The 24,089-nt window shown below is 33.2% G+C and overlaps 1 protein-coding gene across 1 annotated transcript in view; it reads left to right on the top strand.

The window, feature by feature from the left end:
• Nucleotides 1-10,337: 10,337 nt before the first annotated feature.
• LOC138692622 (zinc finger protein 541) overlaps nucleotides 10,338-24,089 on the top strand; it is a 1,853,746-nt gene continuing 1,839,994 nt past the window's right edge. The window contains exon 1 of the mRNA XM_069815665.1: nucleotides 10,338-10,730. The gene's annotated coding sequence lies outside the window, so the exon portion shown is untranslated. The remainder of the gene's footprint in view (nucleotides 10,731-24,089) is intronic.

Raw genomic sequence — 24,089 nt, 5'->3', positions numbered from 1 at the left:
AACCTTTTCCTGCAAATTTTGAACGCGAAATTTCTTTAGGCGGGAAAAAGTAAAGTTTATATTTAGATTTATTTAATAATATATACATAAAAACGTTACATTAAAGTACCCCGAAACAGCAAAGCTCGTGTTCGGGGACAGTTCCGTTACATAAATATACATACTTTGTAGACAAAATACTTAAGAAAATAGGTCACATAAAGATGATAATAAAGTTAGTAATGATAATACTAGTAAGAACTGAGTGAAAAAAGAGCCGTTGTTGAGATTGGTTGATTAATATTAAATTATTATTAGTCGTATAATTAGTACAGGTCATGTTGATATATTAACCAAGATAAGATAGATGGTACATAATATAATACAGGGAAGTCTGTCACATAAACTTTTTAATTCTGGATCTGAAAATTCCATTGCTTAAAGTAGTCAATTCTGGATGAAATTTTATTATCGAATTATATAGACGTGTACCATAATTTATACTGTGTAGTAAAGCAGCAGATGTGAATAATTTAGGTTCAACTAAATTAAGAATTTCAATTCTTTAATTTTTTTTTTCTGAATCTTAACTATGGATCTATGTTTCGACCATAGTTACAACACGATCCAAAAAAAATTGGGAGAATCTTTTCGAAAATGGTTGCAAAGTGACTTGTAAATTGTCATTCTTGAGTCATTTCAGATCAGCGTTCAGGCAGGGCTTCTTAGGGATCCATTTGGCAGGTGATTTTTTTAAAACCAGATCATGACGTAGTACAATATGAAAGCTAAATTCTCTGATAGACATTTGAACCCAATTCGTCGATCCTCCAGAGTGTTGTCAGCACTGCATTGATATCTTCTTGAGTGGTCACAAAATCAAGTATCCAACGGAGTATTCATCTTACATCTTCGTTCTTCCTTTCTTAAACTCTGCAAGCCAATTTTTATTGTGGCTTACTAAGCACAGTTAACTCTCAAAGTATCCACCATATCGTCATAAATTTCCTTGCCGAACAATAATTTGAAAAATTGTTACTGAATCACCGATCGATACTCGATTTTTATCAAAATTGAATGTTTTATCTGTTATAATTTCTTTAAACATTTACAATATAGAATCGGCTACACTTTTTATCACCAAGCATGGACTAGTCCACACCTATGGTGTAACGGTTAGCGCGTCTGGCCGCGAAACCAGGTGGTCCGGGTTCGATTCCCGGTCGGGGCTAGTTACCTGGTTGAGGTTTTTTCCTGGGTTTTCCCTCAAGTCAATATAAGTAAACGCTGGCTAACTTTCGGTGATGGATCCCGGACTCATTTCACCGGCATTATCACCATCTCATTCAGACGCTAAATAACCTAAGATGCTGATAAAGCGTCGTAAAATAACCTACTAAAAATTATCACCTTCATCTCATTCAGACGCTAAATAACCTAAGATGTTGATAAAGCGTACTAAAATAACTTCCATAAAGATAGCTTCGTCACCTTAGTTTTATTACGTTTCAAAATAAAAACAATAGAAACGAAATAATTGAAATTAAATATAGTGAGGTTAAGTTCATTCTTTTCTTAATGAAACATTGCTTTTTATACACCTCATTCTTATGTGTACCGTACTAAATTTGTAAATGTAACACCATTAGCTGCTAATTTCAGGTTTCGCAGAGCTAACTTTCCATGTTTCATTTTTATTCTAAGAATAAAATATGTAGAATGATAAGTCATCATCATCATCATCCTTCACGAATTAGGCCTCTGTAGACCTGTTTCGGCCCCATCTAGCAGTCTTCTTAAAGGTCTTCCTGGTCGACGATATCCTCTAGGTTTATACTGCATCATAATTTTTGGGATTCTTGAATTTTCCATTCTTCTTACATGATCTAGCCAATTGAATTTGTATCTAGAATGAGAAATATATTTTTATAATAAATATATTTATCTCCATTGACGTTCTGGCTTATATGTATATAATTTCGAAGGTTTTAATTTGGAAAAACGAAAAATGCTAAAACTTGACGATATGTGTCAGAGGAAGAACAGTAATTTTATTGTTGCACACGTCTTAAGTCTGATTAGTGAAATGTGTTACTAGTCAGGCGATATAGGCTATGCAGTAGAGGGGAAAGGAACTGGCCATTCTTCTACACTATCTCCTGACTTAGCTGCCTTATGAGTAAGGTTAGTAGATACATGGTCCAATATTGAAATGTCCATATTACGAAAATGTCCATAATGGGGTAAGGTCCATTTATGTAAAATGTCCAAGCTCAGAAAATGTCCAATTACATAAAGTCCAAAATTAAAATGTCCAAACTGGTCATGGGCCAGATCTGAAAATGTCCAATCCTTAATTGAATATGATCCAATTCCAAAAATGTCCACTATGAACTAAGTTCTGTAAAATGTCCAGACTTACTAAAAAGAATTTACTAATGAATAGTGATTCAAAAGTGTTACGGTAACTGTATTTAAATTAGTTCAGTTAATTTATTTAGAATTGTTATAGTAATACACTGAAGAAATACATTAAAGTTCACCTTGATGATCATTATCTTCAGGTTGTGGACCAGAATGCAATTTTAGGCGGAAAGAAATTGCTCTTAAGCAGCGAGATATATCATTCTCCTCTTTGAATTGCTGGTAACTTATCTGGTTACAAAGTTTTCCATTTGTTAATTGTGAAAGTATTTTCTGCTGAAAGTATTTTCTGCTCAGTGAGTGTTCAATATTTTCATGTCCACCTAATAATTGTGCCAGCAATACTTCCGTTTCATTCTGCTGTTGTTTTTAATGTTTTACCAAATTGCCATATATTTACATGGTGAGATATAACTACTCTTTGAAACAGAAAGTGGAATCCCTCCACTGCGTTGTTCGTTCGTTGGCGGCCATTTACAACTAATGGATAAACATTCCACATTTTAGGTGAGAACTTAGGGAGAACAGCCCTCCTCCTTTCTCTTGCTGATCTACCATTGATGTAAGTATTATCCACATATTAGACGAACTCCATAATTTCTTCTTCAAAATTATGATACAATGAATAAAACTTGGACGAATACGTATCTGGACTTTTCTGTATGGATTTTTATATATTTGGATATTTTCGTTTGGACCTTGTCTCTGGGAATGGTCACTTATGAGGTTTATAACCTGTATTCGCACAGTTGACTATAAAACAACTAAATTTTGTTGAAACGATGACACTAATTACTGCGGTACTAACTATTTTAAATTTATTTTAATTGTTAATATAGCTTAGTTTCACCATTACTGAAGCCTGGCGCCAAAGAGTCGAACTTTCATATTTTATTTCTATGGTATTAGGGAAGTAAGTAAAAGATGCGTGTTTATAGTGAACATGTTTATACAGTGAGGGTATTATTTTTATTGGCGTTTACATCTCACTATTTTTGGCGTTTACAGAAAGCATGTTGAGATAATGAATTACTGTAGGTACTCATTATATCTACTCTTCGCATATGAGATAATTTATTCATCAACAGTTGACAGTTGCGAGCTGGAGATATCGAAGCTCAGCAATTCGATTCTTAGCGAAACAGAAATAAACATGTGTTCAAGTAGCTGAACAAATGTGCGTATAGAAAACATTCGTCGCAACACTATCATTATTCATTAACATTAAGTTGTATAGTAGTCAAGATTACTAAGCAACAGTTTTTTAATTAAATAACCCGAAACAACACTCAATAACAATTAATCACGCTGGATATACTACTGAACAACGCTACTATATGCAGCGACTGTAGTAACTAGCTAATGATGATTGGTGGATGATTACGTCATTAGGTAGCATTAAAACTTATTCCTGTCACTACATATTTCCTCCCGAACTCTTAAGTGGAGTAGTCTTAGTTTCCGGCACCCAATCAGTAAGCGGTGCGAGTCAGCTGACTTAATGCTTGCGTGAGATTCGCTACTGGTGACGTTATGCTATTAGATGGAGTTACAGCATTGTCACATTTACTGTTACAAGATCAGCTAGCAGCACAGCGTCCGAATTCCAAACAAAAGACGCTACGGCTCCCTCGCAAATTCGGCAAACATGCGAGTAACCTCTTCAGTTCCCAACAGTAAGCTTACTCATCTTCAACTAAATTCTTGATTTAGACAAATTTTTCAGTACCATCACTGAAAATAAAATTGGTAAGCTAATTCCTACATATTTGTCACGTTTGCAACAAAAGTTCTGTAATATACTATCGACACACAAAAGTATCAAATGCATTTTAGGAGTATCTGCTTCGAATTTTTTCTTAATTCCCCTTTAGTCATTCATCATTATAGTGTATCGCATCGTGTATTATCCTGTATGATTTTAATAGACCTACTATTCTGCATCATATCACATCGCCGTACAATGTCGTATCTTATGTTTCGTATACTTTTCTGACTGTAACTATTATTTACTACATCATATCAAGTATCTCATGTCATAAGTCATAAACCCTTATTACTTTTTCTGTTGTCGAGCATTTCGCCTACTGCAAGAAATTTACTCTTGCAAGAACTGTATGACTGATTATTTTTTTTTTTTACAAAACTTTCCTAACTGAATATTCTTTTCTCTAAATTATATGGAATTCTCTCCATAGTGCATAGTATTACATAACGAACCACACACAGAGCAATATATGTCAAACAAATGCCGTGCAAAACTCAAATGCTTACGAAACCGGTTATCAGTTAACATGACTCGTAGTCGACGACCTTCACAACGCCGAGAACACAGTTTGACCAGTTTCGTCTGTTTCCGGTTGACCTAATCGACGGACATCCAATATCATACATCATATTATATCACAACGAGATGAGATGAGATTGCATATGTTGTATTCCGACAAAAAAATTTAAAGGCTTAGGTATTTTCTGCGCACGTTGAGAAGCCTACTTGCAACACGTCAACTCTTGCATGAAGTTGAATATGTGTAATAATATGTACATAAACAATACTAGATGTCTAATGGAGGAAGCTAAATATTGTTTGAACAACCTTCAAATCGATGGAACTGAACACCTAACTTCTACGAGAGGAGTAATAAACACCAGAAAAATTAGGACCGAATTACTCCAGCGAGAGTACAACGCATGGTGCAACTTACCTCAAAAGCTAAAAGGCGTTATTCTGTACAGTGAATTCACTCCCTCTAACAAGTGGATAACTAAGCCCGATGGAATGACTAGCGGTGAATGAAAGGAGGCTATCAAGATGACTGCCAACGTAAGTGCTGTAAGAGCCATACCCGGTAGGGTTCAGGACAACCACTGCAGGCGATGCCTCAGTGAGGTAGAAACCCTTGGACATGTCCTGGGAGCCTGCACTTATGGCGAAACATTGCGTATACATAGGCACCATGCAATTAGAACTAAACTGGCCGATGCCCTTAGAAAACTAAAATACACCGTCTATGAAGAAATCCACGGAACTGCCGATAATGGCAGTAACAGACGAATTGACATAATCGCCATTAGCGAATCCCTGTCTCAGAGTATGATAATCGACCCCACCATCAGGTTTGAAACGTATAAAGGACAGCCTGAAGACGTACATGAGGAGAAACGAGCAATCTACGTTCCAAACATCCCATATTATAAAGATAATTACCAACTTCACGATATCAGTGTTATGGGATTGATGTTTGGAGCAAGAGGAACGATACCTAACTTCTCTTCTCACTTCTGTAAGACCCTAGGACTGCACAAATCGTTTCTGAATGAACTGGCCCTCCTCATAATTAGCGAATTAGTCAAACATTTACGGAATCACCTATATGGACTCTAATTCAGTGTACTGAAAAAACTGACGCACCATTATCATTTTTCTTTCTCTTGTTAGCTTTCATTGCTTCTTTACTTGTAACTTTTTTTATTTTGTATACTGCCATTGTTTGTTTGTGTACTTGTTTACTTTCTTCTTACTCTTATCTTTCATCATCTATTGTTCTTGTATTGTTTTGTATGCTTTGTCTAATGGCAGCCTGTAATTTGAGAAACCTTTAGTAAATAAATAAAATATGAACCATTATCAATCATGTTATACCACATTATATATTATACGTACCATAGCCTATATCATATGTTACGTATCAAAACTTCACATTATGTCATAAATACATTATAGCCGAATACGTACCATATCCTTTCAATAATGCCTATTATTTGAAAATGTTCTAAATGACAATGTGTATATATTGTAGTAGGCCTACTTATTATCTGCTTTCTTTCTTCGTGCTTATGTACAAGAAATTATTACCCGCAATTTTATTCCAAATATACTCGATAAATTACCGCCTTTTACATCAATTGGAAGATAGGAATATTCTGTGAGAGTGCGAGAGAATTGTTGAAACTGATCTAGGGAATGGAAATGTAAGTATTGGTGAGCAGATGTATCGCAGGAATATTATTTCTCACATAGTCTAAAACTATCATTTTCTCCGGGTTTTCCCTCTCTTTTCATGTCATCTCATCATCCACCTTATCTCTCACACGAGGCAAGAAATGACGTATCACAGCTACACAACCTGGATGCTGGTGACAGTAATGCATAGAGACAAGTCTCAGATATCATTATTTTTATTTCTGATGTATATTGTCTTTGTTCTAGATATGTTATCAATATTTCAAGTAGGTATAAAGATTTGAACTAAGGCAATCTAACATATATTGCAATCGGTCTATTACTCATTTTGAAAGTATATTTTTTTTTCTGTGGTCCAAATTCTTCGAAATTATGTATCATTGAAAGCTATAAGGACAATAAAATAATATCGTTACCTGAAACAATGAGGTTATACTGTATTATTCATATTTTAAAACATTACTTCTGATTCGTTTAATTGCTATACACTAAGAAACCTATATGCAACATGTTCCTATAAATATTCTGTATATATTAAATTATTACCAGCATCCAAAGATTAAAACTGCGTCAGTGTTAATGAAAACCAGTCCGTTTCACTCGAGTGACCCTTCTGTGATGTTGTTCATCGTTAAAAGGACTAAAATACTCTGTATTACTTTTTATTTTTCCTAGAAGTAGTTTACTGCAGAATTATGCTACCGTGAAATATATAGCTCGTGAAGAATCAGTTGTTTGGCCAGCCTGATCACCGAACTCCCCGGACTTCTATCAAATAGCAGGGTCGTCTGAATCGCTACTGTTCACCATTAACATTCCGTACAGAGCAGAACATCATCGACAAATTCAACAGCGCTGTTATGAGCATAACAGGCTCAGTGACGATACATGATTCACAAAGGCTACGAGATCAGGGAATCACACTGTTAGAACCCTTGTAGTCTACGTACATTGTAATGTTTATAAACTCACTGGAAGAAATATGCTCAATTTGTTCCTACTTTTTTCTGCGTCACTTTTAAATGAAGTAGTCCTACTTAGAAATATTTTATAGGGTATTTAATCTTTTTCTTATTTCTTCATTACACTCGTCCAGTATTTACATTAATGAATCACCCTGTAGATCTGTATACTATTATTACATGTAAGTATGTGTTTGAGAGTAGTATGCTATTCAGAAAGTAGCGTTCCACAGTTCTTAAAAAAGAAAAAAAAACTATTTCATTAGGCTATATCTATTTCATCAAAAATGTTCTTTCTTACGCTCACAATACAAGTTCTATACCGTCACTCCAACTTATACAACGTAAAATGCAAAGCTTATAGGACTTCGAGATACTGCATAAAGAAGTAATTACGACCTTAATCTTGATATTTTCGTGTTCTCTGTTCAGGTAATAAAATCTCAATCTGAAACGAATTAGCTACATAATTGGCTAATTTAGTTCTGCCGAAGAACACGCCTTCCAAACGCCATTTAAATGTCGTGTAGTTGACCTTCTTAGGTTTGCATTCAGACTTTCAAATGGAGTAATTAACTTCATTTCTCGCGTAAATACCTTCCAAAACGAAAACATTTCACAAATAAAATTAGATATACCGAGAAGAAACTAATCTGAGTTAATTACGAATGCTGAATTTATAATTTTTCTTACATAAAATTAAGTTTAAAACATAGTTTTGAAGTTTTTAATTTGTTTACAAATAGTGAATGATACAGAAGCTGTAGGCAATATAATCACTAATGATGTGTGATATGAATTATCGTATGAGAAAGATGTTTTTTCTGTGAACACTATCACTGTATCTTCCTCCTACAGTTATGTTTTTATCACGATACACATTTCGCTGACGATTTCTTACATTACATTCGACAAATTAAAATCCGAATAACATCGATCTTAGCCGAGTTAGACAACAGTTACATGTAGTTTATTTCATACAAATGAACCACGATGTTGATTTATATGTAGGCCTACATGTAAGTGTAAAAAAAGTTTTCTACAGAGTGATTCAGAACTTATGTTACTAACGAATGTGATAGGTAGAAGGTACTAAAATAAACATATTTTATTCAGCAATGTGTTGCACTACAATTTTTTTCGTGTTTGGCTGTTTGTCATGCACATGTGTGTGTGAGACTAGTTCTTATTGCCATGTGCATGAGTGCGTCATCGTCTGATGATTATGTATACTTAAATTCGTTACAAACTTAGTAATCAGAGAGTGAACGTTTGAACAGATAATGGAGCAACATTTGGTGACAGACGGATGAGTTATCGTAGTTCCGTCCCATGGCCTGCACGATCACCGGACCTTAATCCCTTTGCCTTCTTGCTTTGGAGACATGTAAAGACCCTTATATACGCCAAACCTTTAGACAATGTCGATGATCTTCAGCGGATTTTCGCATCCAGTAACACCATTCGTACGACACCTGACAACCTTAAACGAGTGCGGTAGTCAGTGCTTCAACGATGCCAGTATTTTGTAGAACAAGGGGATGTAATTTTGAATCGTTTCTGTAACCTACAGTACTATATGTTGTCATTGGGCCTTGCATGAATGATTGCCTACCCAACACTAAAAAAAAAAAAACTCTAGCGTCGTACCAGTGAGAAATGGGACACACTGCTTACTAAAAATGTTTATTTTAGTATCTTTTATCTACAAAATAATATTCTTCTGTCACATAAGTTCTTAACCTTCCTGTATGTCTGTAGGTTTTCATTAAACAACTAAAATGAAAATTGATCGAGAACTGTAGTATTTTTTATATATATATTTTTTTATATTTTTAGTGATAGGCTATAGGTCTACTTATTAAATTACGTAACATGTGTTGTTCTTATATTTCAATGCTGATTTCATTTATAACTTAGGCCTAATAGGCTCTTGTTCTCCAAATGGCATAATTTTTGTTTTGTGTGAGAATAATTTTGTAATAGAGTCTGAAGCTGTTTTCTTAGAACTTCAAAACACACTAGCCCTTTATGTTCCTACAGGCGATGGAACTATTTAAAAAAAATTATGTATTTTTTTTAAATTCTGTTCCAGTTCCAGCACATCTTTAGAAATACAGTAAGTTCCCTTCTAGACTTGAACCAAGAGATTTCAACATTCACCTAGCTCTTTCAGTGATAGTGGAGTTTCGTTGCAGTCCTGGATCTTAATTATTTTCTTAGTTCCAAATTTTATCAACTCGTACTCTACAGTTTCTACGTGGATCAGTCGTGACTTCATTCGCAAACCTAGTGAACCTTTCGCGAATTGGAAAATGATTATTCGGTAGTGAGTGACGGTTGGAAATATCCAGTAATATTAGCATCACAATGATGATGTTTTTATTGAAGCTTTTTAAAATGGAGTCTTTATTGACACAAATCGAAACTGATTGCTGAAAAGTTTGTTTTATTCTATAGAAATAAAACAAGTTTAGAACGACAATGAAATAAAATACAAATCGTTGCATTGTATTATGATACGGACTAAATAAATAGTCGAGGGAGCAAAACAGTCTCTGACGTGTAGTGTCTGGCACGGCGCGAGTTCACGCTCCGCGGAGGGTATGGTTTCGGAAGTCCCTGTATTATAGTGTTTTGGTTTTGAATGAGAGAGTTTTAGGTGGCAAAAGGAAGGAGTATGTGTATATTGGGCGGGGGGTTAGAGAGGGGTATGTAGTAGGGTGGGTTTGGTGTACTAAAAGTAGGTCAGTGGGGACGTGAAGGGACACTGCTTGGTAGTAGCTCCTCCCATTGGCGCGTAGCCCTTCCTCGCTAGTTCAAAATCCGTGTGTGCTATGTGCAGAATTGGGAGGCGGGGCTTATGGAGAGAAAGAGAGAGCGAGGGAGAGCCGTACTTCTGACACACGTTTGCTCACCGCTCGATATGGGGGAGATAGCGGGGGTGGTCGGAGGAAATGTACCGACATAGCTTGCCCCCCGTCATCAGTACGCCGTGGGACCGCGAAGGGGCAACAGTCACACGCGTTCCAAGTGAAATCCCGTCCCGAAAATCTTAGAATCTTCAAAAGGAAATAATAAATAAAACTACCTCTTGTTTCTCAAATTTAAGATGCTGGAAAGTACCGTGCTGTTCTTTTGTTTGTTGTTGTTGCTGGCACCGAGTCTCATCGGCTGTATTCGTAATATATATTAGAAGCCAAGTGGTATCTTTTTTTTTACTTAGCAGTATCTATTTATTATGTTTGTTGAGGCTACATTGTGTGAGTGCGAGTGAGTCTTCTGTAATTGTTGTAGAAAGAAAACAAAAAAAGAGGATTCGTGTTTTTCAATAAGGGAATGACTGGATTTTCTGCCTGGATCTGGCATCCTACGGGAACGAAAGCTCATCCCTGCAGCAGGTAAGACTTGACAACTGCGTACACTATTTTGTCGTACATTGTTATGCCACATTTAAAAGTGAGACAACAACAATCCGAACACATATTTCCCTCCTTCCCCTCGTCGACACTTGGCTCGGTGCCCAAGTTTCACTCTCTATTTCTTCTCGTTCCTTTTTTCGATTCTGCCTCATTATTCCGGCTTTCTTTTTCTCTTACACACTCTCTCTGATACTTGTCCCATCTATCTTCTTCTCTCATTTCCCCCTTCTCTCCGTGTGACGTTTGGATCCCCAATCTGACACAGTGTTACTTCGTGCACAGTGAAACTGGACAGTCGTGTAATGGAGGGAGCTCACCGCGTTTTCATACACAAAGCCTAACAAAAAGCACAACTGGAAGCGTGTATAGGCTGTGTGTTGTGTAACTCCGAGTCGAAATACGAGTTCGTAATCGAGCGATTTTTGTGAGAACTATTTATGGTGCATCTAGTATTAACATTCTGTATTGCAAATGACTTCATTTATTATGAATTTACAAGTTAGTACGTTACTGTGAAAGATAATTTATCTACTACGGTAAAGTCTGAATTACCCGACCCAATGAAATTAACAAGATAACGAAAATGGACGAATTATCGAGAACCATTATGTTCCTGGAAGCAAATTGACAGCTATTTTCTCAATTTCACAGCATCAGTGTGATAATTCCTTTTTTTTTTTTCCGTTGAAACAACTATTTTTGTTATTGCTCGGTAGCTCTGTTTGGTATGTACGATATTTAAGAGCTCGCTTGACAAACCATGAACGAAATTAAAATCGAAACTCGACAGAAAACATTAAATGTTCTACAGCATTGGGTATATAACGTAGCGTAAATTTCAGTCTGTCATCAATAGTTCACTTCCATGGACCAATATAATATCTGATTGTTCAACCTAAGTAAGATAAACTATGAGATCAAAGTTGACCTTCATAGTTGAAAAATCACATTTTAAATCGTATATTAGGAGTTGTATTGACAATTTTTATCGCTAGTTCACAAACAATCACGCTTTTCGATACCGGTACCGACGGTACCTCAACGTTTTCTTCCATTTAAATCACATTTTCTCGCGTGTGTTAAAATGACCGTCCGTGTTTAGTTTGTGCTTCATCTCAAATCTGACAAACGTCACAGTAAGTGAAAATGAATATGCAACTGAAATAAAATAAAATGTACCGCAACAATTAATAAATACTGTAACGCAAATTTTAGTCCGTGAATTATGGAGTTTACTTTCGTCATTCAAAGCCTGGACCCTCTGGTGTAAATATGATCAAAAAGAATCTGCATGGCCGCAAATCGTATTTTAAATCTTTCTTTCAGTTCGAATAAGAAATTGTTATCAACGTTTAACGGTACCTCACTGTTTTCTTCCATCTTAATGACGATATTTTTCCGTTAAACATTCGTTTTGACAAACATTACAGAGAATTAAAATAGAATCTCAACTGAAAACATAAAATATACCGCTGCAATAAGTAAGTAATAGGCTATATACTACAGTTAACATTTTAGTCCATGTCATTACGATACATCTCATTACTCTATTAGATAATCTCTCTCAACTTTTCTTTTCGGGTATTAGGTTAGGTTCTTGAAACATGTAAGTCGAATAATTCGGAATTTCTGTTAATCCAGGCTGTATAATCTTATATATATTTTTTTTACTTTGAGCTGTAAAGTTCGTCAAATTTAAGATTACTGAACGGATAACAAGAATTCATTCAGCATTGTAGGCCTATGTGTTTCATTGTTTTAATTTCAATTTGAAATCTTAGATCATTTTATCATTTTATAACTACGAAAACAACCGTCGCCGTGTCATACACACATTCTAGCATTTTATACTCATGTGAATTTATTTCTAAATAATTCTACGAGACATAGAGTAAAATACATTAAATCACGTTTAAATTATTCGATTAAATCGTCACGTTGAGAATTTCTATATTCTCTTGGTATCGCTGTAAAGCGGTAAGAAGAAATTCTCGCCGCATTATGCTCCCAGTTCTTCCGAAATCGTGGAATGTTAACGTGTCACGTATGTTGTCAAGATTTCTGTCGTAATATTTGTGATACATTTAGTCAGTCTTATGTTTGAAATGTAAAACTAAAGAAATTGATATTTATTATAAAGAACTGCGAAATATATATATTTTTTCTTTTGGTTTGAGATGAATCTTAATTATTACAATCATAAGTGACAGGATTTGATAACATATTTAAATAATTTTAATTGATTTTGAAAACCTAATTAAGAAAATGTGATTATATTCAACGTACAGTACATTGCAATATAATTCTGTATTATATATCAACGATTTCACTCGTAAATTCACTTAGGGATTTTTTACGTGATGAATCTTATGTAGTGAGATGAACGAGACGTCGAATTTCACGTCATCAAAATGTTATCAATATGCTTAGATAGGAGTCGAACACATGACCATAATTTTCATACATTATCAAAAAATGAATCTTAAAACATTTGTACGCGCTTCTTCACCATCTTATTCTTTCATTAAGAACTACAAAAAGAAGCGCGTTATTAACAGCTGTTCTTTATATACGAATAATAAGAATAAAATTACGTCATAACAAAAGAATATAAATATGACGTATATTTAAATTCAACCGAATTGTGACGCCTATTGAAGATAATACGTCCGAGAATGTTCAAAGATTGTAAAAAGACACGAATATATTGTATGTTTCTCAATAGAAATATTATGTAAATACTAATATGAAGTGAAATATATCTCATATTTAATTAAACATTACGGCTATATATGCATTTATATCCGATGCCGTAATTTCCATTTTAATGCATTTCGAAGTGGTACTTCTTTATTAATTCAGACAGCTTTGTATTTTAAAACGACACAAAGCGTTTACTCTGGTGTAGTAGTACAGATATGTGACAGAACTGGAAGAAGGAATTCGTTATGAATTCAAGGCTCATTTCAAAGATGTATGCTTGTAGCATGCAGAAGTTCTTTCTTCTTTTAATAGATTGTTATGATATACAAGTGATGTAGTGAAGTTGCTATATGTGATACGAAGAACATTATATCCAGTTTTATATTAGAATTTTAATAAAATATACATAAAAATATAGTGTCCAATTTTACACTTAAAAAGACGAAGACTTGAAATAAGAGATGTGCTGATATAGTAAGATTGTAGCTGAGTTTGATAACTCGAATATCCAGTGCGAATTCTTAATTTCACGTCCACGCAACGGAATAGTGATTTTGCTAAGAGTATTGTCAGCGTGTCTCAAATATTAATTTCCGTAACTTAATACGGTTTGTGTGAATATTAAAATTGTATTCTTTCCAACTACATCTTTTCTTCATATATACAAGTATTATATACTGTAAGTAAGCCCTAGTTACAATTTTCCATCATAAATATTCTTTCAATATGGGGACAGATATTTTGACCTGCTTTTCTATGAGAGTATGATGACAGTAAGTTACTTCGTCCAGTACAAAAAAAAGACAATATGTCTTAAGTGAATTATTGTAGACGATATGCTATAGCCTATTTAGCGTCATAGTGTATAGGTTTTAAGGACGATTCATTTGCAGGAAGTAGGCTATATCATGGTCAAATTTTTGCGTTAAATGTTAAAAGAATAAAAAAATTAGCAAATAATGAGGTAATCATAGATATATGAAACAAATTCCTGTTTGATTATTAACGGTATTGCATACATTTGACGATAAAATATATAATTCAGTCTGTTACATTCTTTGGGATGTAGACCTATGTTCATTAGAATATTTTGCTATTAAAAGAGACATATGTATTCATCTAAAAACATTAAGCATTATTAAGTCTTGGATTCTTAAATTTGAGATAAGCTTAATATTATTCAATGCCTGGAGACTACAATTTTAATACCGAAATTTCAATTTTAATTTTTTGCGCATATTACATTCTGGTGAATCAGATACGATAATTTAATTGGACGTATGTAAATCTAATTTGAGAGTTATGAACTTAAAAATCATTATTTAAAATTTCTAGGCTATGGCACTCTTAAGCAACAGAACTATAACTTACATCTGTGTCTTTAATTTCATTTTCATTTACATTATTTAAACGTTTGTTTACTGAATTGAAGAACTGTTGATTACGACAGTATAATTTTTTCAGTCTTCATACGCATTTAAATGGAATAAATATTTTTTTACTGAAAAATCCACAAATATTTTGTTTCATAATTATATTTAAAAGTACCAAATACTTCATTTCCTTGCTGTGTGTTACTTAATACACGAAATAGTAATACGCGTTACAAGAGCGGTATGTTGACGTTTTCATGTTCGAGGAAAAGATTGAAAAAGCGAAACGTAGTTGAGCTTTCTTAATTTCCGAGAACATGAAAACAAACATACCGCTCGTGTATCGTACATTATTTTGTGCGAAGATCGTTTATTACATACCTGAAAGAGGAATTTCTAATTAGTTGCAATGAAATCTCCATCTTGGTTTCTGTTTAATGACGGCAATTTTGGAAAACAAATATATCTATCTTCAACATTGTTCCTGTAAAATGTTTTCTGTGTTTACTATACTGCAGCAGGCCGTGATATACGTCTGTCTTTTTTTCCCCCCAATCTATGATGAGTCTGGAATCTTGTTGATTTTTTCACGGCTTCCTTAATGTTACTTGCATTACAAATGCAGTAACTTTTGTGGTGTTGTAGAGTTTACTTAATTTTTGCAAATATTTAAAAACAATAATTAACAGTGCAATTTAGGTGAAATTGCAGTGGTAAGTTTCCAATGTATAATTATTACTATATTGAACGTCTTTAAAAATAATATGTTAAAAGCCTAAAGCAGTAAAATGAATATGACGCTTAAGCGGTAAGAATAGGGAAATTGTTATGTGTGTTACGTTGGGAATACTGAATGTGGTATTTCACACTTACTGCGTATTGGTTTTGTGCGGAAAGCAAGTAAATACGCACGATCTCGCACAAAAGTATTTAGTGTGTGTGTCAAAATATGTTCTTAACGGGTTGAACAAGCTATTACATTGCTCCATTACAAATATACGAGCATTTTCATTTCTTTGCAAAGAGTGTAAAGAATCATTAACTGCTAACACAATTCGTTAAGCATAGTGATAAGAGGGAAGCGTTTAATTTATTTTAAAAGGGCTTATAAAATCCTAAATGATATTTTAACAGCCTTCGAAAATAACTTTGTGTATGTATGAATTTTTATGGTCTATAAATTTGAACAGTGCTTGTTTTTATTAATATTTTGGGCGGCGAAAGCAATATTGCACTAAGAATAATTATTAGGAAAGATGAATTTAGGAAGACTGAGATTACGTTTAAATAGTAGGTCGGAACAGACCAGAAGAATTAAAATAAAGGTGATAAATAACGATGATGAAAGTTCATGAAACTCGACATATTAATTTGTCAAGTAAATATTAATTATGAAATGTAAGTGACGTCTTTAAATATAGAATCATATTATATAACTTAATTGACAATTAAACAAGTCTTGGTTAGAATAGGCTTACGCCGGAAAGAAATAGATTAAAAAACACATGTAAGAGTCCAAGAATAATACCTAAGATTATGTCGGGAATATTGTTACAGATTTTAAAATCATGAACAATTTTCTCATTGCAACATACATATAGTCCTAACAAAATTAAACGGGATATGACTAATACAACTAATTCGTTGGTACTGTTATTAATATTTATATATTTTTATTATTCTCCGCCATCTCTATCTGTTTTCTATATTTTCAAGGGATAAATTCAATCTATTCACTATGTCGTATCCACAACTCGACTCTTTAGTTGCGTGTCTTTCTGTTTTCCGCTTAATTCATCTCTCCTATTCTATTATTTTGTTCGTGTTCTGTAATAACCCATTCTTCCTAAGCCCTCGTGCAGTTTCTGTGCTTTCCTTGTCTTACGTTGTTCTTCTATTTCAATTTTTCTGATTTCTTCTCATTTAAATGTTATTGAAAATATTCTCTATCAGTAGTCAGGCCTACGTCTACTTATAGTTTCGTTAAAAATAATTTTCTGACAATACTTCCTACACATTAGGATCACAATTTTTTTAGACTATTTCCTAGACAAAGACTGCTGCTGCTTTTTCTATATCTGCTTTTCTCAATAAGTAACTTAAAATTATTATTGTAATTCCCTCGATTATTGCGGTGGCTTTTGTACAAAATATGGAAATATGGAAATTAATAAGTTAGTAGGCCTAATGTGAGCTTCGTTGAGCATAGTGTAAAAATAATTTGGAAATTGAGGATTGAAGTTTAAGAACCTGAGTCGATTAGGTATGTGAGTTCCATATGATTGGGAACAATTCAAAACTTTATGAAATGTCTTATAATTATTAAAGAAGCGTGTCATTGTAGCAGAAAGGGATGCATTCTTCATGGTATTATAGACCTATGATAGTTTCTTTATAAATGTTTAGTAGATACGTGGAATTACAGCTACGGACGGACGCATTACGCATTAATCAACAGTGTAAAGGTTAAGAACAAAAATCAACAGTAAGACGAACGTAAATATTTGAGAAAAGCGAAGTGCTTTTAGCGATGTAAAGAATTGAGACTGTAATTACACATTGAGAGCGAAATTTGCGTGACAGAATCATATTAAATTCCCATACGTACAATCCGAAAATTCCCAGCATTGAGTAGAGAGGAAATTTAAATGTGATCCATATTTTAATATCTTAAAATGTTTTTTTTTACTGCTGTCGATAACAATTAATATATAAGAACGTTTCTCTATCATACATCTATTCCGACAATATTTTTATCATATACTATTTCGTAAATTGTTTCTCTCATGTTTGACATAACCGTTCAACAGAAAATAATTAACGCTAAACAGAAAAATTAATAAAATGCTATCGAAGGTTGTAGGTCTGAAAAGTTTAATTAAGAACCAAATAATAGCAAGTTTTCTGGATTAATAAAAGCTGAAAATAGACCTTTATAAAAAGGTCTGTCAGTCTGCTCATTGGACACTATGGGAGAAAGTTATTTCTACAGAACTGAAGAACAGATTATGTGGATTCCTCTTTTGTAGATGATAAAAGATACATGATACACGCATTTTTATGTGAGTGCTAATTTTCAGCGCAGTAGAGAGATCATATTTCCAATAATTAAACGGTATCTCACAAGTCCCAGTCATTGGTAGGTACAGGCCAGCGGTGACCAAAGCGGGTGTCGTGATTACATCGTGTAATGTATGTATGTATTTATTTACACTGCAAGTGGGCAAGCACCCGGTGGCAGTGGTATATATAATATTAACAATACACAATAAAATGATAACCAATACACAATAAAATTTACAATACACAATACAATTTTACAACACATATACAATTTTACACACAATACAATAATAATACACAATACAATTTAACACAATAATAATAAAACATAAGATAAAATACCTAATTTTACAATACAACCTACATAATTATCTATAGGTCCTACATAAGTTTCAATAGTCTTTCACTTTACTCTCATTTCATTCCCTGTAGTGGCACTATGACGCATTTCACTGACACTATAGAACACATTTCATTGACGCTATAAATTATCACTGATCGGAACTGTTCACTGCACTGTAAAACCATAACTTCACTGACTCACCTCGCTTCACTGATACAACAGTTCAAATAAGTCAAATAATTACATCCTTATGCATACTTATAAACAGAACTACATTTAAACTAAACATTTCTAGTCTAAGGCCCTCTTACACGCTAGTTTTAAATAATTTACAATTCAAACCAAGGAAGTAAACTCGTCAGCCTAGATAAATACATGTCACCTTAAAAAAATTAAATGTTGAATGTCACCTTAATTTTAATTTTCACTTTATATACAACTTTTTAAATTATTCTTGAATCTCCTTAAGGAAGGACAGCCCTCAAAGACCGCTGCAGGTAGGCCATTCCAATCATTTATAGTTCTATTTAAAAATGAGAATTTACCTACATCCGTTTTCTGTTTCCTACATTTGATTTTAAAATCATGATCGTTCCTACCATAGTACGTTGGCTTTTCTAACCGAGCCGTTATGTCTACCCATGCTTTCTGACCTAGATGTGCTCTATACAATGATGTTATTCTAGTTTTCCTACGTCTGTTTTCCATAGTTTCCCACCTAAGTTCTTTTATCGTATCGTTTCCATCTTCTCTTTTACCTTTAAATCACAGACATTCAAACGGGTACGAGGAGTTTCCTGTACATTGCTGTGTTTTTCATTCACGTACTGAAGGCAAGCAGTGGCGATATCATGTCACTCCACAAACTCTGTCTCTACAAGCAGTAAGATGTGGTTTCGTAAAGATTGAGCAGGAGAACTTTTTTTGTTGTTCTGTTGGTCAAAATGTAATATGTTTACTTTGCTCAACGGTTCAATTAGGAGTATATAGTAACATTAATTTCCACGCTGAATAATGCATTATTATTATTATTATTATTATTATTATTATTATTATTATTATTATTATTATTATTATTGACCACTAGTATGTATTTCTATGATTCTTCTGTACGTGCATGAATATTGATATTTTTAGGTCTTCTCCCTAGAAGGATAAAATTATTAGGTTTTATCTCAATTTTAATCTTCTTAATCTTTATATTAGGGTACTTATTTATTAATTATTCATATAATAATATTAATATTGTAGAAAAATTGATTCAATATTATGTGCCAACAAACTGTTAAACGCTAGGAATTGACATGTCTTAAATCATAACCAGGAAGAGAAAGATGACATAAATAAATATAAGGAAATCAGTTACCTAATGGGGTTTGAAATATCTTGTTCTCTAAAGCCTTTTAACAAAACATAATTGCTCATAAGAGTAATGATTAAAATAGCTTAAATAACTTGTCCATAAGAAGTTTTAATTAAAAAAAAAACTACGAATTCCTCGACAAAATATCCAGAGAAGAATTTAGAAAATTCCTAATTATATTCAAGAGGAACGTTAAAAAAATAAGCAAGAAAAATCGTATATTATTCACTGGCTCTTGATGACAGCAGTGACATTACTGATACAGCAAAGCTTGAAATTTTTATCCGGGGGATTGATCAAGATGTTAGTACAGGAACCACCACTGGTTTTATTTTTATCTTGCCAAGTTTTTTCCTTCGTCTCCTTACTTCATAGGCTGTCTGTCGCATGTAATCACTGCAGTTCGAGTTTTGGTCACCCCTGGTGAAACCTGTGCTAGAGATATTAGACTGATCAAGAATTGAAGTAGTGCAAGCGGAATACTATAGGCTACTGTTATTTTCAAGGTAGCTTTGTAATGGTCCCGTTAAAAGTTCTCCATATGAAATCCTTATTTACTTTAATCTATCTGATTTAATATAATTAATCAAATCTAGTGCAATTTAATCGAAACCATTATATTCTACAAAGAAACTTAGGAAATCTACATAGGACTATAGCATGAAGTTTGATGATGGGGATGATTGTAACAATGACTGATAACTGTAGCAATGGCGAATATAGCGTCAAATGATAAGTTCGCGTACTTAAAAGTATCTGTATACTTCAATTAATTGCCTGTAGGCCTATAACTTGATTTAGAATTTAAGTCCATGATAGATTATCTTCTTGAGAACTAATAACTTTCGATATTTCTTCACTATAAACTGTGGAGTGCCAGAGGACTCATCTTCAGCAAATATCTTGTGTATTTAGTTGTGGCTTCTGCACAAGAATAAGCTCCGACCGTCTACTATTCGCTCGCAGCTTAAATGTTATCTTCGTAATAAACTTATTTGGAATTATTGCTGATTGCCGATCTCTTCGCAGAAGGAAACTCTCTGCTTGAATAGTATAATTAAATCCATTCTCTTAATTTAGCCATGTTTTCAACCAGAACGAAATTAGCAGAATTGAATGTGTTAGAGATCTCAGTATTCGATGGATAGCAATCTTTAATTCCGTAATCATTCTTATTTCATAATGTAACACCGAAATTATAATTGTGTTCATTACAGTTCGAAACTAGTTAATCGACAATTTATTCATTTTAAACACTATTTTGAACTAGCCAGAGAATATGCACCTGTAGCTTCAAATTCTAATCCAAAGCAGACTTAAAAGAAAAATAAAGCAATAATAATAATTCATGTCTCTATGCGCAAATACTGAAATACTTATCAAAAACTTTAATAGAGGTGTTGAAAATAGGTGAGGAGTATGGTGGGGGAGGCTAGCTAGGATAGCGAGGTATAATATATGTAGAAAATTAGTGAGATCTGGAAATGGAATATACACAAGAAACAGACATAATAACGAACATATTGGGTAATGGTGTAATATGTTTTAGTAACAAGTATTGTTAGAAACAGTGTATAGACTAAGTGAACTGAAAATCAAGAACAGAGTGATAAAAGTGTCAATTTTGAATGAATTAGAGGAGTGTAATAGAAAGTTAAGTAAAACGATACAGATAATGAAAATAGGTGAGGAGTATGGCGGGGGAGGCTAGCTAGGATAGCGAAGTATAATATGTAGAAAATTAGTGAGATCTGAAAAGGGAATATACACAAGAAACAGACATACTAACGAACATATTGGGCAATGGTGTAGTATAATTTATTAGCGAGTATTATTAGAAACAGTGTATGTTCGATATAAGTGAACTGAAAATCAAGAACAGAGCCATAAAAGTGTCAATTTTGAATTATATAAATTAAGTTGTTAGGTTTTAAAGGTGGGAATACTGATCAATTTAAATGGGGTCGAAAGTTAAATTATAAGAGCATCTACAAAAGGTATGTCTGTAGTGAATGTAATTGTGGCACTGGATACAAAATTGTGAGGTCCACATTACATGGACGTAAATGTTGACATCAAATATATATCACATATCAAAAACTTTGTGTTGTGTTAAAGTGTCAGATATTGCATCCCCTACGAATATATATTCATATGGATTCTCATCACCTTCTGCGCTTTTAAAGGGAATGTAAACTGCAAATTATTTCTTTCATTGCTGCTTGAGGTGTCATAACCTCTTCTACAGAAATTTTTCAGTCTACTCGGTGTCGAATATGTCAAAACGACAAATTTATACTGTAATAACTAAAAATAATCACCATCTCTTTATTGAGGAAATTTTGAGTATAAAAATATCTCGTTTGATTAAATCTTTAGTAATTTTTAGTGGTAATGATATTTTATTTAACGGCGCTCTCAGTTGCACAATAATTCATTCTTCCTCGAAATTCAAAGTGGACGAGATATGATCGACAGTTATTTCCCGGAATTCTTTTTTGAGGGACAGGATTCTTTATGGGCTGTAAATATGTGACAGTTGTACTTCCCCTCCCCCGAATGAATCGTACTAAGAATTTTATCGATCTTTGAAATCCATCACCCTAGGCCAGGTATGAACCAACAAACCTCAGATTCAAGGGCTAACATGTTATCCGCGAGACCACCGAATTTTGAATGACTATCTATTATAATTTGTGATACAATATATTCCTTGCAATAACGTGTCATTGGCTGCATATTGTTGGTTATGCTATATTAATAAATTAAAATAAATATTAAATTGACAAAATATTACGTTCGTCAAACATGAAAAAGGGATTGCTGCATAGGAGAAAGTAGCCTAATTACAAATGTTATGTTATACAGGTACCGGTAATGTTATTTTGCTGTTGAAAATAAATATGGATTAGCCTACAATGGTAATTTCATCTGTTTAACACAACCATAAAAGAATTTAGCATCGTTGTATCTTATAAAAAACTGAAGTTATTGCAATCTTTCTCGATTCTCTATAAGCTACTATTATTAGTGGACAATATTAGTATTGAATTGTCGAAGTTCAAATATTTGGGCATTACTAGCTATGCAAGTTTAATGAAGAAAATATTTGAGCAAACAAATAAGGTCAATAAAATTGCAGATCGTTAAAGAAAAATCATTTGAAAAAAATTAACATTTCTGGATTGACGAAAAAGTTAGAATATAGACCTACAAATTAGTTAAGACGAATTATTTTATATACCTGTCTGACACAAGCGGAATAAGAATTTTTTTCTTTGGAAATATCCGAGATGCATTTTTAAAACACAAATGAAACGTTAATAGAAGTTTATAAAATATATTTATTTAGATTTTCAATCGTATGACTTATCATTCTTATTACAAATTAACATTTGCTAAAACATATTAACAGGAAGGAATGTATGAACGTTTCCGTCTGTACGGCATCATGGTTGTTTTTACGATATCTAACATAGGGTACAATGTGGAATGTATTCACTCTTGTATAAAAATATTAATTAGTATATTATATAACAGTAAGAAGTGAAGTCATGAGTTTTATGTGATAAGTACTTAATGTAATTTCATGGGATATGTTAATTTCAATTTAATAATTTTCATTTGAAATGCTAATTTTTCTAATTCATGCGTGATATGATATATTTGTACATAAAACTCGTGTTACATATTATGTCCCATGTTTTTATTAAATATGTTAAAATTTAAAATTGATTAAAAACATTGTCATAATTATACATGTGTGTTACAATTTGATATGGATTTAAATTAGAAGAAGTGAATTAATAGAAGTGAAGAAGTAAACCTGGATTTTAAGGGATAAACTCTGCAGTGCCTGGAAAAAGTGACATAAGTCAGTTTCCACAAACCTTTCTTTGATAATTTATTGACAACTTACGGAACATCTGCTCGCTTGGAAAAAGAGACGTAAGTATTTCTCCCATTACAATAATTCATACAGAATATAATCAAGTCGACATAAACCAGTGTAAGTTGTCAATAAATTATCAAAAATGGTTTGTGGAAACTGACTTATGTCACTTTTCCCAGGCACTGCTGAACTTTCAATGGAATGCTGAACGGAAGAAAAGTTCGCGGCAGAAGAATATATCAGATGATAGACAACATTAACATACATGGATCGTATACGAAGACTAAGAGGAAATCATGAAATAGGCAAGATTGGAGAATGTTGGGTCTGCAGTAAGGACCTACTCTTTGGCAGAAAACTATGAAGGAATGAATGAATAAAATTCCTAATTGGAAAAAATAATTATAGTTTTATAAAGAAAAAAGTGGAAAGAAAAGATGACACAGAGACATAGTACTGAAGAGGAACAGGCAAAATATCTGTATTGGAAGACAGAAGAAGAAGAAGAAGAAGAAGAAGAAGAATTCTAAAATTTGTATTACTACTAAAAGAATTAGTCTTTCTATTGGAGTTGTGATGATATCATAGAAATTCAGTGATT

This window comes from Periplaneta americana, chromosome 17, assembly GCF_040183065.1.
Source record: "Periplaneta americana isolate PAMFEO1 chromosome 17, P.americana_PAMFEO1_priV1, whole genome shotgun sequence".
Taxonomy (NCBI): domain Eukaryota; kingdom Metazoa; phylum Arthropoda; class Insecta; order Blattodea; family Blattidae; genus Periplaneta; species Periplaneta americana.
This window is presented reverse-complemented; position numbering and strand designations above follow the sequence as displayed.